Raw genomic sequence first — 13356 nt, 5'->3', positions numbered from 1 at the left:
AAGAGCGCCGAGCATTTCTGGTTCTCCCGAGTCTTAGTTCTGCTTTCTAATGGCAGAGAGATCGGGGGAGTTTGGGCGCTTTCCTACTCCTCAAGTGTCCGCTCAGCACCGCGCAGAGCAGAGCAGCCCCGGCAGAGGTGCACGTGTGTGCCGGACGCTCTCTGCCTAGTGCTTATGCCTGCAGGGGTGGCTGGCGTCAACTATTTTGCATGCAGGCAAAATCTAGTCTACTTACAGCGATATCTAATTGTTAATTTTTTTAATGCTATCTTTCTGAAATGATCACATTAAGAAAATTTGGTAGAAAATCCGAATACAAGTAACGCCTACTCTCTGCGATCGCCATCTGAATCCCCACCACTTGTGCCTGTAGAGGTCTATAAGAAAACAGGGTCTGCTTTGAATTTGCTCTAGGATGAACTGAATATTTCTCTGCAGATATTCAGTGGTACCTATATCTGCCTATTCCTTGTCACTTCCTAATATTTGTTTTTCCTTTTATTGTTATTACTATTGTTATCAGAATTGGGGCTTCTGCAACAAAACTGTTCTGGATAGAAACTGTTAGCCCCAGGGAAGTAGCTGGGACGTGGTGCACGGAGCCCAGGGTGCTATTTTGGAGACAGTGTGTTGTAAAATATATTCGTTATTTGCTTTTTTTCAGCCACTAGCAAATGTGACTTCAGCTTGGATTTTCACCTGACCCCAAAAAATAAATAAATACATAAATCTGCAAACCAGATCCTGTTTAGCTGAATGAGGTGATAATTTCTTTGCATCTTCTCCTACTCAAAGATTACCACAAACCGGCTAGTCTGCCAAGTGATACCTACCCAGTTCCTACTGCTCTAAATCTTTCAGCTTGTATAAAGGTGCTAGTTTATTGGAAGGGGCCCGTTTTTGTTCATGAAGATCAGGAAAATTCATGGAGTAAATCAAAACATGAAAGATGCAGTTTTGTCCCAGGGCCTCCCTGCATAGCTGATAATCAGCCTTACCCAGAGGGACGATGCACTTCTCCTTTAATCGCAGTGAGGAGTGAGAGAAATGTAATCATCCCTCATCAGCTAGACCCTCAATCACTGCACTTGAAACAGCTGGTGGTACGTAACCTCATCTTGATTTTAAAATTTTAGTACCTTTTCTCTTAGCCATCTCCGTTTCATGCCTTCCCGCCCCCCCCCCCGGCATAAATTTTTTAATTTTTTTTAAAAGAGAATTTACGGGGGAAATGGTAAGCAAGCGTGCAAAACGTGTAGCAGATAAAAGGCTATCGTGATGGTAAATGAGGAGGCTAAATGGTTAGGTACCACCAGCTGTTTATAGTTCAGTGATTGAGTCTAACCGACAAGAAATAATCACCTCCGCCCGGAGAGGTGAAGTGGGTCCTCGCGCTGTGGATGCTGCTGATGAAGGCGCTGCGTGGGCGGGAGGGAGGGTCGTTTGGAGCAGCCTTCTGCCTACCTCTTGGTTTCTTAAAATCCTCGTAAAACAGCTTGCATTACCGTTTTTCTCGTACACGGTGATGCACCTTGGTGACTCGGCAGATCTCTCTGGCTCGCAGGGAGGTTCGACACCTCAGAGCCCAGGGCCAAAAGTACTTCTCGTCTTAATTAAAACCGGCGAGTGTCCCTTAGCCCTTTTGGTTTCAAAGCGTGAGCATTTGTTATTGCAGAGATGTGCGTTAGGATCTGAACCACTTTTTTTTTTCTCTCTGTTTTTTCTGTTCACTGCTGATTGCAGTGAACAAATACGGTGAGTGCCTTCGCTGGCAGAGTGGAGGTGAGGAGTACCTCCGCTTACACCCGCGAAGGAAAGGACTTGCAGTGCTCCACTGCTGAGCACATATCCTTGTAGACCAAAGCCAGATTCTTTAAAAAAATAAAAAACAAAAACAAAAACAAAAAAAACCCTAAATATCTCAAGCAGGTAGAAAACATGAAATGAAACACAAAATAAAAAATGGTGGCTTAAACACTGCTGTGTTTCCAGTAGGGAACAGCTCGAGCATCTCTGCTCTGTCCCATGCCTCCCTTACCCGCGGGAACAGCGGAGCACGGAGACCTCCTGCCTCCTGCACGGTGAGCTTAAGCTAACGCTGAAGTCAGAGAGGAAAAGCAAAATGCTGATGCCAACGGCATGTTAGTTGCTCCGAAGCATTAGCCAACAGCCAGCAAATTTAAGGGGCGGTAGTCCTGGCCCCTTTTGTTTTGCTGTACAAGCTGCAAGGCTCTTGTTTTCTCCTCCCAGGCTTGCTTCTGGATTTTCTCCCATATTCCCTCCCTGATGTTTCTCTGTCTGTGTTAGCCATGTTATGGTACTGATGAGGATGCCAGCACTTTGAAGAAAATGAAAACCACGACTAAATTACGGCTGTGCAAGGCTCTACTCAGAGCTGTGCTGCATGCCATCCGGACGAGAACAGAGGCACCATCCCAAGTCAATCCAGGAAGGGGAGAAGATGCTGTTTGTGTTTCCCTGGTTGCGGCTGTGGCCTGGTAGTGCTCTGTATAATTAGCCATTTACTTTCTCTTGTGGGTAACGGCCACAATTGCCAGACGGTTGCCACGAGCACCACGGACCATGTAGGGTTTGGAGTAACCTCAGCAGCAAAGTAACACCCCAAAAGTTCCCTGCATCAGTCTCTATTTCATTATTCCTCTTTAAAGCTGCTGCATCTGATGGCACTATAAACTTTGAGATAGGATTTCACCTGTGACTATCCCAGTAAAATTGCTGAGCTCTCATAGGTTTTTATAGGCCATTTAGGGCTTTATGGAGAATTACTGGCATTTTGCCACTATTCACAGTGAACCTTGTGGTTTGTGTGCCGGACAAAACATGTTAGACGTTACTAGTACGACCTAGCGTGGGTATCAGCTGCCGTCCTTTTAGTTTCTCTCCATTTGTTTAGTCTCAGAAGAAAATGAGGCGAGCACAGGACATGTGGCAAAGTGCTAGAGACCATTCCCCTGCCTGAGAAGAAGAAATCCTTGTGGCCACCACACAGTGACAAGAGTGTCACAACCTTGTGGGCAAGCCACACTCTGAAACACTTTGCTGGTATGCAAAGAACCACAGTTCTCAAAAACAAGAGCTGTCGGCTTTGACAGATTTCCCTGCTGCTCCTCATTTCCATGGCTGGTACCAGAGGTCTTCATAGGAGGTGCATCTTCTCCAAGCCTGGAGAGAGCAGCAGCTGAAACAGCATCCTTATCACAGTAAAAACGTTTCTACGGAGAAGGATCCATTCATTTTTCTGTACTGGGAAATGGAAGAGTCAGAAAAGAGAAAATTAGCTGGGAGTTCTTATGTCAGACCCTGCCATTTCCCTCTCCCCCAGTGGGAATGGGGAAATGAAGTAGGGTAATTTATTGAGTACAGAAATATTCATTTTATCAAAAGTGTGTTCTCTTAAAAAAAAAAAAAAAAAAAAAAAAGCACAAAAACAACCAAATAAAAAACCCAGCAAGGAACACAAGAGTTCTTTGTTTCCATACCCCAAGAGTGAGGTGTGTCGATTCCCTGTGAGCACATGGTCCTGGTCATCAGGAGCCCATCTGCAGCTCTCCCAGCTTCACGTGTATGTTAAAAAATAATGTTTGAGAAGACTGATCTGAACCGGGATTATCAGCTAAGGAGGCAGGGAGAGGATGGAGGCCAAGGTGACATTCACCCCAAGGATGAAGAGAAGATTCAAGGAAGATGAAGAAAACTTTTTAGTCCTGGAAGCACAATTGAGGTGATACAATGCTTGAACTGTCCAGAAAGTGCCCTGGAGGCATGGGAGTGTCCCTGGAGAGACCTCTACAAACACTGTTCATGCTGCAGGCCACAGGGAGAAACCTGTATGAGGTCTTTTTTGTCTTAGGGGAACTTACGTTTAAGGCAGTTTCTGCAAACCTTGCAGAAAGTCATGCTGCATCCTCAGTCAGTGCTGGATGTCCAGATGAAATTGGGGCAACCAAATAGCTTGGGATCTTCATCAGCATGAGCTGATGGAGCCTCCTGTGGTGAGGCACAGCTCCAACGTCTGATTTCACCAGAAGGCTCTCTGGGTTCTTTGGTTGCTTCACTCTGGCAGAGCACTCAGCAGTGCAACATGAGGTCTGCACCCATGCGGGCATTGGGGACTCGCTGCAGGAGCATCGGGCTCTCTGGGGCCTCACTCAAAGGGCACAGGCACTTTGGGAGGTGTCACTGCCACACCAGCAATGTCTGCAGTGGGGATGAGCTGTCCCCCCGTTCTTGCCATACTGCATGTGTTTTCTTTAATCCTTTCCAGAATCATGTTGCTGAAATCAGACTTTCCATCAAAGGTTCTTGTCTATGGGGTCAAAATGCTAAAAGTGAGAAATTTGAAAAATCACAAATCTGAAAGCATGTGAAAAAATCCTGATAGACTCTTTCAAATCCCATGGGTTTTTAAAAGTTCGGAACTGGTGGTAGAAAGGCTGGAAACACACCCCTACAGGCTCTCTGAGGAGAGGGCATTTCGTTCAGGTCTCCTGAGCAAAGGTGTGAGCTTTTACCCCGGGTAAAAGCTCAAAAAACCAAAAGAGCCAAGCTTCACAAAACTTTTCAGACTTTTTCAGGTTGTGTTATGTCAGTGAGTCCATCTTAAAGAGGTGTGCACTCGTACAAGAGACAAAGCTAATGACTGCTGCCAGCTCTCTGAGAGGTATTAACAGAGGTGATTTTGGCCCCAGTTGCAAGAGGTCATGCTAGATGTGATGGTACAAGGGCTTTTCCCCTTCCTTAAGCTCATGAAGTTAAATAAATAAGTCTCACAGATGTCCTGCATCTATGTGGTGTCCCACAACCACTCCTCTGCCCATACCCAGGCCAGCAATTACAGATGCAGTTCCCAGAGATGCAGAGAGAAGTCCTGCCTTGGAATGGCCAGGGCTCCCCTCCCACTGGCCATACTGTCACTGCTCAGCTCCTCTCCACTCCCAGGGGCAGACAGAGCCCACCTCTAACCTTTTTCTTTTTTTAAAAATACCTACACTGGCTTTTCCTCCCACTTCTGTATAATATAATGAAAGGGTGTAAGTATTTTCCTGGTGTTTTTGGCAATGGTATCAATGGGCTTTGGTCTGCCTACTTGGGCCACCAATCCTTGCCTCTTGCTGGTGCAGCCAGACTGGTTTCAGCAGAGGGATCCAGGAGAGGGTGCAGAGTTGCCCACATGAACTCATACAGGGTGAACTGAGGTGGGAAGACGTGACACTGGGCAGCCAGAAGGGATACCCTGGGCACTGAGATGCTAAAGGTGGAGCTCAGCTTCCAGTTTTGCCCGCTCACATGAGACTGAGAGACACAAGGAAAGAGGTCTCAAGAGGGGTGGATTTGCAAAGAAGTGCTGGGCAGCTTGGTGCGACGAATAAACTGCCGAGGGCTCTTCCATGCCAGGAGTAAGGGAGCGACTCTGGGGAGCTGCCCACAGGCTTGGAGGCTGCAGCAGGCAGGGAAAGAGAGCCCACATGCCCTAGAGGAGTATGGTCTTTGTGCCACTATTTAGAACAAAAAAGAGCATTAAAAGAACAAAGAAGTTGTAGGAGCTTTAGAGCAGATTAGTTTCTACAAAATGCCCTAGAATATTCTGAGATAACCAGTCTTAACACATGATTTTGGAAAGTACATAAAAAATTTAGTTCAGCCTGCCCAAGCCAGAGATGTAACCAGGCTTGAAATGCTCTTGCCAGGACCGATTTGGAGAGCTTTGCTCTCTGCGCTCTCTTTGCATAGGTAACCCAGCAATGTCTTTAGACAGACGTGTGATGAAAAAGTCCTCACCAGACCAGGACCTCATCTCAACCAGACAGCTTTGGGAAGACCTTGCTAGAGTGCGAGGCGGAGGCAGGGCCAGCGCTGGGAGCGCCAAGCTCCAGACAAAAGGAATAATAACTTGAAGGTGGATTTATTAAACTCAAGCGCCCTTGTGGTGGCACCAGCGATGGATGTGGCACCAGGCTTTGGCTCTTCTGTCACTGTCCTTGCTGTGGACCCACTAGGACCAAAGGAGCAAGATCCTTGCTCATTTGGTCCTTATTGACCTGTAGTAATGACTTTGCTGCTACCACTCACTGGAGGAAAATGCTAAGGGCTTGCGCGCTCCTTGCACTGGTTTTATGAAGATGAATGGCGTGTGAACCCCTGTTATAAAGTCCAGGTCACGTTTTGTTTTTAAATCATCTAAGCTTTTATCCGACTTAAAGTAGAGAATTGGTTCTGCATTCGAGGGACATTTCTAATTGATTTCAGTAGCGGCACAGTCGGGGCCATGATGGATGGTGTCCGAGAGCAAAGGTCCGGGGTGGGAAAAAAAATCTTCTCTTTGCCCAGCTGATCTGGTGGGAAGGCAGGGGGAGGCAGGGGAGGGGAGAAGAAACCCTTTCCAGCGTACGAGGAGGAAACCAAAGATGCAGGCTTGCAGCTGAAAACAGGCACAAAACAGTAGTTTAACTCGTTTTACCCAAAGGTGGACGCCAAACCCCCGAGTAAGAGCCTGTTTTGCTCAGCGTTTTGCAGGGCTGAGCACTGGGATGCTTTTAGGGAACGTGTCGGCAGGTGGTGCTCGGAGCACGGGAAGGCGGCGCAGGACCGCGGGCTGCGCAGCATCCTCGGGCAGCCGGCCGCATCCAGGGCGGGCAAAGCGGGGCCCAGCGCGCACGCGGAGGTCTAACCTGGAGAAAAGTTGTGTGGGAAAGAGGCACAAAGCCTTCAGTATAATCTCCATCCTTCTAGCTGGGTTCTAAATTAGCTTCATTATACACGTAATTAAAGGGAGAGATTTGAACACTGTTTAGCAGTATTTTAGGGGTATTAATTTCAAGACTAAGGGCACCTGGAGATTAAATGAATTAACTCACAGCTGAATCAGGTTAATTGTCATTTGCTTAGCCCTGAGTGAAGCTGAAAAGGGAAGGTTTTGATTCAGTAATACCAGTGTATATAAAAAATAAAAACAGATTCTATTTAGGTCCAGGAAGAAACCGATCCAGACAGCTTACTCGTGGTTTGAGAGCCGGGTTTTTTGCTTTAGGTCCAGCCTTTGCAGCGGTGGCCCGTGCTCGGCGTCCTCGCAGGGTGACCCGTGCAGCTTTGCCAGCTCCTGCTCGCCCCCCGCCCCACGGCGGGCGTTCGGCGCTGCCCAGGGGGGCTCTGGCTGGACGATCCAAGCAAGAAGGGGCCCGCGCCAAGGGCATGCTGCAACCAGCAGAAGGAGCCTCGTGCAGAGCCTTAGCGCGAGGGGGGCTGCCGCAGGGACCCTCGGCGGCGGCGCTCCTCGGCCCGCTGCGCTCGCCGGGCCCGGAGGCGCTCGGGGCACGGCGCGGAGCGAGCGAGGCGCCGGCGCGGCTGCGCCCGTGGGTTCGTCTCGCCAGGCCTGAAAACTCACCCGGACGCGTAGGTGGAAGTTAAACGCTGGTTTAAACAACAAGTAGTTAGCTGTGGAGGTATCTCTCCTCCTGTTTGTAAAGCCTGATGAAATTCCTAGAGAGACATAGTTTACTGCAGAGTGCTTATTTTTCCTTTTCTGGTGTGACTGGCTGGTGCTGACACACGCCAAGGCAAGGAGTCCTCCGCAGAGGACACGTCTCCAAACGCTCGTTTCACAGAGCCCAGCTCCCCCGGGGCTCCTGTCTGCTCCTCCGTGTCGTCGCCAGGTTCCTGCTCCCCCCGAGCAGGAGAACCAAGAAGCTTTGCCTTAGAAACGACCTTCCGGTGCGCGTGTGCCGTTTCCCAAAGCTTTTCCCCTAACCCTGTTGGAAATACTTCACCTGATGCGTTCTGGCATCCCGTTAGCTCTTCGCGTGGTCACATCACACTCGCAGCGTTTAGCTGGCGGTTGGCTAATGCGTGTAGGACTCTTTCCTCCTCTATTACCTCCAGCTTTTAAAAATAGCAGTTTTTACTCCTTGTGGGCACAACGAATATTTTTTTTTTTTTACTATTCATTTTCATACTGTTCCTGCTATTTTGGTCTTCAAGGTCATCTCGTTCTTACTGGCTAGCGCATGGGCCGTCTCCTTTATTGACAACAGCAAATCCCTTCATGTCACCCACGACAGTGCGCTCCTAAAGTTTCTGCCAGAGGTATTAAAATAGATCAGTGCAAAGATCGATGCTTGAGGAAATCTATTTGTCTGCTCCATCCATTTTCGTAGTTAGACCTTCACAACCCGTTGTGCAGCCTTTTAGCCCCTTAGCTACTGAGTTTGCAGTTCTCGCACTTGTTTCCATCTTCTTCGGCTTAGGTAACACATACTTAGGTAACATCCTTTCAAATACTTCTGCGATCAATTGTTCTATCTAAAAATAAAATAAAACCACTTACTGTATCAAAGAACTATCCTACATTAACGTGACCCAATCAATCTGGTACGATATATCCCATTTTCCATTTGGCTCTCTCTCTTTGATCATCCAGAAGGAAACCGATAGAAAGAAAGAAAACTTGTTCTATTATGTTGGGTGATACTGGGATCAAGGCGTTTGCACTACTGTTCTTCAGGTCCTTTTCTCCATACTGCAAATTAGAGTTTCTATCTTTGCAGTTCTCTGGTCATATGCCAACATAGCCAATTTGATGGATGTATTTAAAATCCTCCTTCCTGGACATGTAATTTTGTACGCCAATGCCCCCTGAGCTCATGGGTGGAGATTAGCAAGGCTTCTTGTTTTGAATGAATTAAACACTGTATTTTGCTTGCATGAGGGATGCAATAGCCCTTGTTACCTTTTGCTTCTCTTCTTTTTCTCCCATGTTCAAGATCAGCATCCTGCAGAAAACCACGACAAGGTGCTCACCTACTTTTTAAGCCCTTTCTCAGCTACTCTGACTCCCTCCTCAGTGCAGAATGAACAAACTTATTCCTGTAGTGCTTCATCTTTGTGTACATGGATCAGAACCTTTTGCTTTTTGTTTTAATTTCCTATACAAAGCCTGGCTACCAAACCTGACTTTTGGCAATTTTCCCTTAGCCCTTTACAAAAATTTTTTTAAAGAAAGAAAGAAAGAAAGAGGTTTCTTTGCTGCTCTGTAGCTTGCCAGCTTGTTTCCAGGAGTGAGATCTGCCTGCAGTTATGTTAGTGTCTGTTCTTCCTTTTTGCAAGAGTGCCTGAAGAAGAGAAAGATAAAGGAAAGACTATAAATGCATTTTCAATACTTTATTGATATCACAAAATTGGCTCAGACACAGGGACAACACATGAAGGTACAGAGGGAACAGTCATTTGTTTCACTGCTTCTTACAGGCTTTCAGAGGCATTTGGGCAACGCATCAGGACGTTATCGTTTCAGCTGACACAAAGCTTTGTTTGCATTTTTTTTTTTTTTTTTTGCCAAAAATATGTTTGGCAGATTGCACAGCCCTGTCGGAGCCAGGGAGCCATGTGCTGTTATCATTTTGTTACTTGCTTTTTTGGGGGGTGTGTTACTGTCTGGTATGGGAGTCAAGGGAGTTCACTCTGCTTGGAAACCCCCGTGGAAAAGATGGGGACGTGGCAGTGGAGGGGACCTCCTAGCCCAACGCCAACCTCGCTCGACCCCTCCTCGGGCCGTCCTAAATCAGCTCTTGGCACTCCACAGCCAGAAAAACAAAACTCCATGGAAAGCTGGGAAGGCTCTGTAGGAGCGTATTATTCACTGTTCATTTCTCCGAGCTATCTGAATAATTTATTTTTTTTCTGTTTTCCACTCTTTTTTTTTTTTTTTTTTTTTTCATTCCCAACAAATCTGATGGGACCTTTTTTTTAAGGAACAGGTTGTCAAATCTACATTCTTTAGGAAAATTTTTCTCCAGACAGCAGTGAAAGTTTTGTGAAATATGTAAAACCACCACATTTCACTTCCTTCAAAAGACTGTCCGTAGAGGATTGAGTTAACCTATTATCTTGTAGCTGGATTAAACTGTGTTGGCTGTTTTCCAGATGGCTGTTTTACACTTTTCTATAGCTTCAAGCATCACAGAATTTAAATGTCCCACTGTGCTACTTTTGACTTGTGCCATGATGCCAGCATTAACTATTCAAGCTTAACCATGAAATAAATACAAAATCACTTTGAAATGAAATTTTGGTTTAGCTTATTTTTTTTAATATCTGGCCATTTGCCTCCAACTTTTCAAGATTTCTAGTTCACCTCTTTACATCTTTTCTGCAAACAATGAAGACTGGAAGCTAACTTGAAAATAAACAATATAATCTGAAATTTTCATGCATTCACATGACTCCAGGAATCAGAAATTTTAAAATACCTCTAAGTTTTAGGATATTCAAAATAAAAATGAAATTTGGTAAAAATGCTCTAAAAAGTCCAAGCATTATGCATCGATGCAATCTAACAAGTTCTATTGTCAAGACTGTATTTCAGTAGCTCTAGACAGATGAGATTTCTAAAGGGGATTTCTAATTTGTATTTGTTTTTAATCTGGGGTTTGGATCACAGCAACAATTTGTTTTGTTGTGTATTTATGGCTCCACATGTTTAAAATGGTAAATCTGCACTGACCTATTAGACCACAAAAGTGAAACCAGCTTCTGTATTCTCGTTCCTTAACTGGAAAAATAAAGCCACAGCATACACGTATAAAATAAATTATATTTTTACAGCTTTCAGGTTTATGACTCAAGGTTGTGCAATTATTTCAGATTATTACAGCTCTGGCTTTAAAAATAAGGAAATGTTTCTTTACCAGAAAGTGGTAAAGTGTCTTTCAAGACAAAATGTTTTTTCCACCTATTGCCTTTCATTAAAATTATATAATTTTAAAAAATAAGAATAAGATGAATAAGGAGCTCGATAAAATGTACAAGAGTCTTTCTGTGTGAAAGAAAAGATCCAAAATACAGAAAAGCAATGTTTGGATTTAACACTAATAAAGCTATCTGGCTATAAAAGAGAATTTAAATCTGGGTAATTCTGCATTGAGGCGCCCGCTTTTTCTTCACTACCTGTTTTTTCAGATTTGCTTCTAGTGATGACGTATTTTTCTCTTTAGGTGGTAAATCTGAAAAGCAAACATAGGTCACGTAATATTTAGTTTAACACAGAAGTGTGAGGAGGACCTGTTGCTTGCCCTCAGCAGCAGCAGCTCTGAAGAGGGGTTACGGGGTAGGGCAGAGAGCGTGGGCTGCACCTCTCTTTGGTAGCTGGGACCATTAAACGCACGTTCTCTGCCTTATTTCTAAGCCCTGGACAAACACACATGCAGTTTGACTCGCTCAAGTTTCTTCATGTCACCTGATGGAGAAGGTTCAGTTTGGAAGATGTTCCTCGGCGTTGTAAGGTTGGCAGTTAGTGACAGGCTGGCGCCCGGGTTGGACCCAGCCGTGGGGGTGTGCAGGATGGAGAACCGTGGGAGTCAGCAGCGAGGCATGGTTTCCCCTGGGAGCATCCCGTCGCCTCCAGAGGTCCTGGCCAACCCACCAGGTCCAACGCCCCGAGTCCCACAAGCCTTGTTTCATGAGAAACTATTCCAGACTTATCTTAGGCACGTCCTAACTAATGCTTGCTGGTAGGAGTGGAAGGTGCTGACAAATCCTGGCAAAAAGGGAGCTTTATTGCAAGCAGGTGATGAAAGTGGTGCTGACCACAACAAACCCGAGTTTCGTCACGACGGCTGCAGCGGTGCCCGCCCGCAAATTACAGGGAAGGCTGGAGGAGCCCGGGAAACCACTCCACCAGCAAGTTGCTCCACGTGTGGCTGTCGTGGAGAGCTGGTCAAACGGGAGGCGAGCAAGAGGCCTGAAATGGTCTTGTCCTCCTTTCTGCCTCTCGATTCAGATACCAGAGACAAAATCCCATGGTCTTTAATGGAAAAGGCTGCGGAGAAGGAGAGCGATACAATCAAAGAGAAGGTTGGAGAGGCTCTTTCTCAAAACACATGTAAAACAAAAAAGTGTCCTGTTTTTCACCTGTTTCTGATTCAAAGATTGACACATCTAACCTACGGAGGAAATATCTAAAATAATAATTAAAAAAAAAATCCGCATTCTGAGCCTCAGCACAGCTGAGCATCTTCTTCATGCTCATCCCTTCCTCCTGTGCTGAAGGAATCGATAATTTCTGCCGCCCACTTGAATGCCGAAATATCCCTGGGGGATGTTAGGCCAGAGCACAGGATCATCTCGCTGCTGGCCGAGGGTCCCTCTCTGCCGGCTGAGTGATTGTGTGCCGGGGAGTGACCTGAGCGATATCCCGTTTCCGCCCCCCGGTTCTATTGATTTTCATGGTAAACACATAATTTGGCTGGTATATTTTTAGTTTTCCACACTGCTGATTAATTGTAACATCCTTTCATTTTACTCTCCTATTTTTTAGCTTGATTATTTGAGGAGAAAAAAAAAAAAAAACTTGTAATGGTAAAAATCTTCTTCCTTTTGTCCAGCCTAATTGAAGCTCACTGAAGGCGAGGGCTTAACCCTCCAGGAGCACTCCATGTTGCACTGCCTAACAACTGGTAATAATTTTGTGATCAGTCTGTGACCGTTCCAAAAACCAGGAAAAAATGAATTAAATCACATAGCTAGTGTGCTTCCTATCCTGCTTATTCCCAAAGAATCGCACGGCAGCAGTGCCAGAAGACACATGGACGATAAATTTCTAATAAGTTCATTGTGTTGCTTATTTTTAATGGTCTAATAAAAACAATCCACTTCTTTTCACAGTGTCAGACTTGCATGAAAAGAAACAGTAAATTTGAGGAAAATATTTTATGCTTGAATTGTAGAAATGATCCTTGTAACAGTCATTAATTGCTATAATTTATCTTTGCTCAAATATTGATCATGTTTAAACCAGATGAGATACCAACCTACCACTGCACCAATAGCACTCTGTGCTTTGCAGCTGCTGAGCTGCACAGTTAGCAGGGAATCACTAGAGGTCACTTTGATTCCACCAAAAGGAGACAGTTCTAAAGGATTTGGGGTTTTGTTTCTGTTTTTTCTTCTTTTTCTAAGGGATATTTTTTAGAAGCAAGCTTTCTTCGTACCTGTCTATAATGCTTATCTGTATAAACTACTTGGGTTGAATTTTACTTTGGTGTAAAGGGTGAAACTTTGAGGAAGTTTAGAAAGCTGTGCCTATATTCATCAAGAGGAAATTTGGCCCTGCGTTTCTTTTTTAATATGAAACAGCTTCCACTGGGTTTGATATTCATCATAACAGATGTAATTATTTAACTCTCAATAAACAGTTTTGCTCTGTCAGAGTTCCTATAAATAGGGAAAGAATAGTTCTGATGTATAAATTTACAAGTAAATTTTCTAATTTTACTGCCTATTCTGTTATACTCAAAGATGAAATAATATTTATATTCTCAGTTTGATTCTCGGTATCTGTTGATA

Source organism: Rhea americana, unplaced genomic scaffold, assembly GCF_003343005.1.
Source record: "Rhea americana isolate MKP2758 unplaced genomic scaffold, rheAme1 scaffold_50, whole genome shotgun sequence".
In the NCBI taxonomy this organism is placed as follows: domain Eukaryota; kingdom Metazoa; phylum Chordata; class Aves; order Rheiformes; family Rheidae; genus Rhea; species Rhea americana.
Note: the sequence above shows the minus strand (reverse complement) of the source record.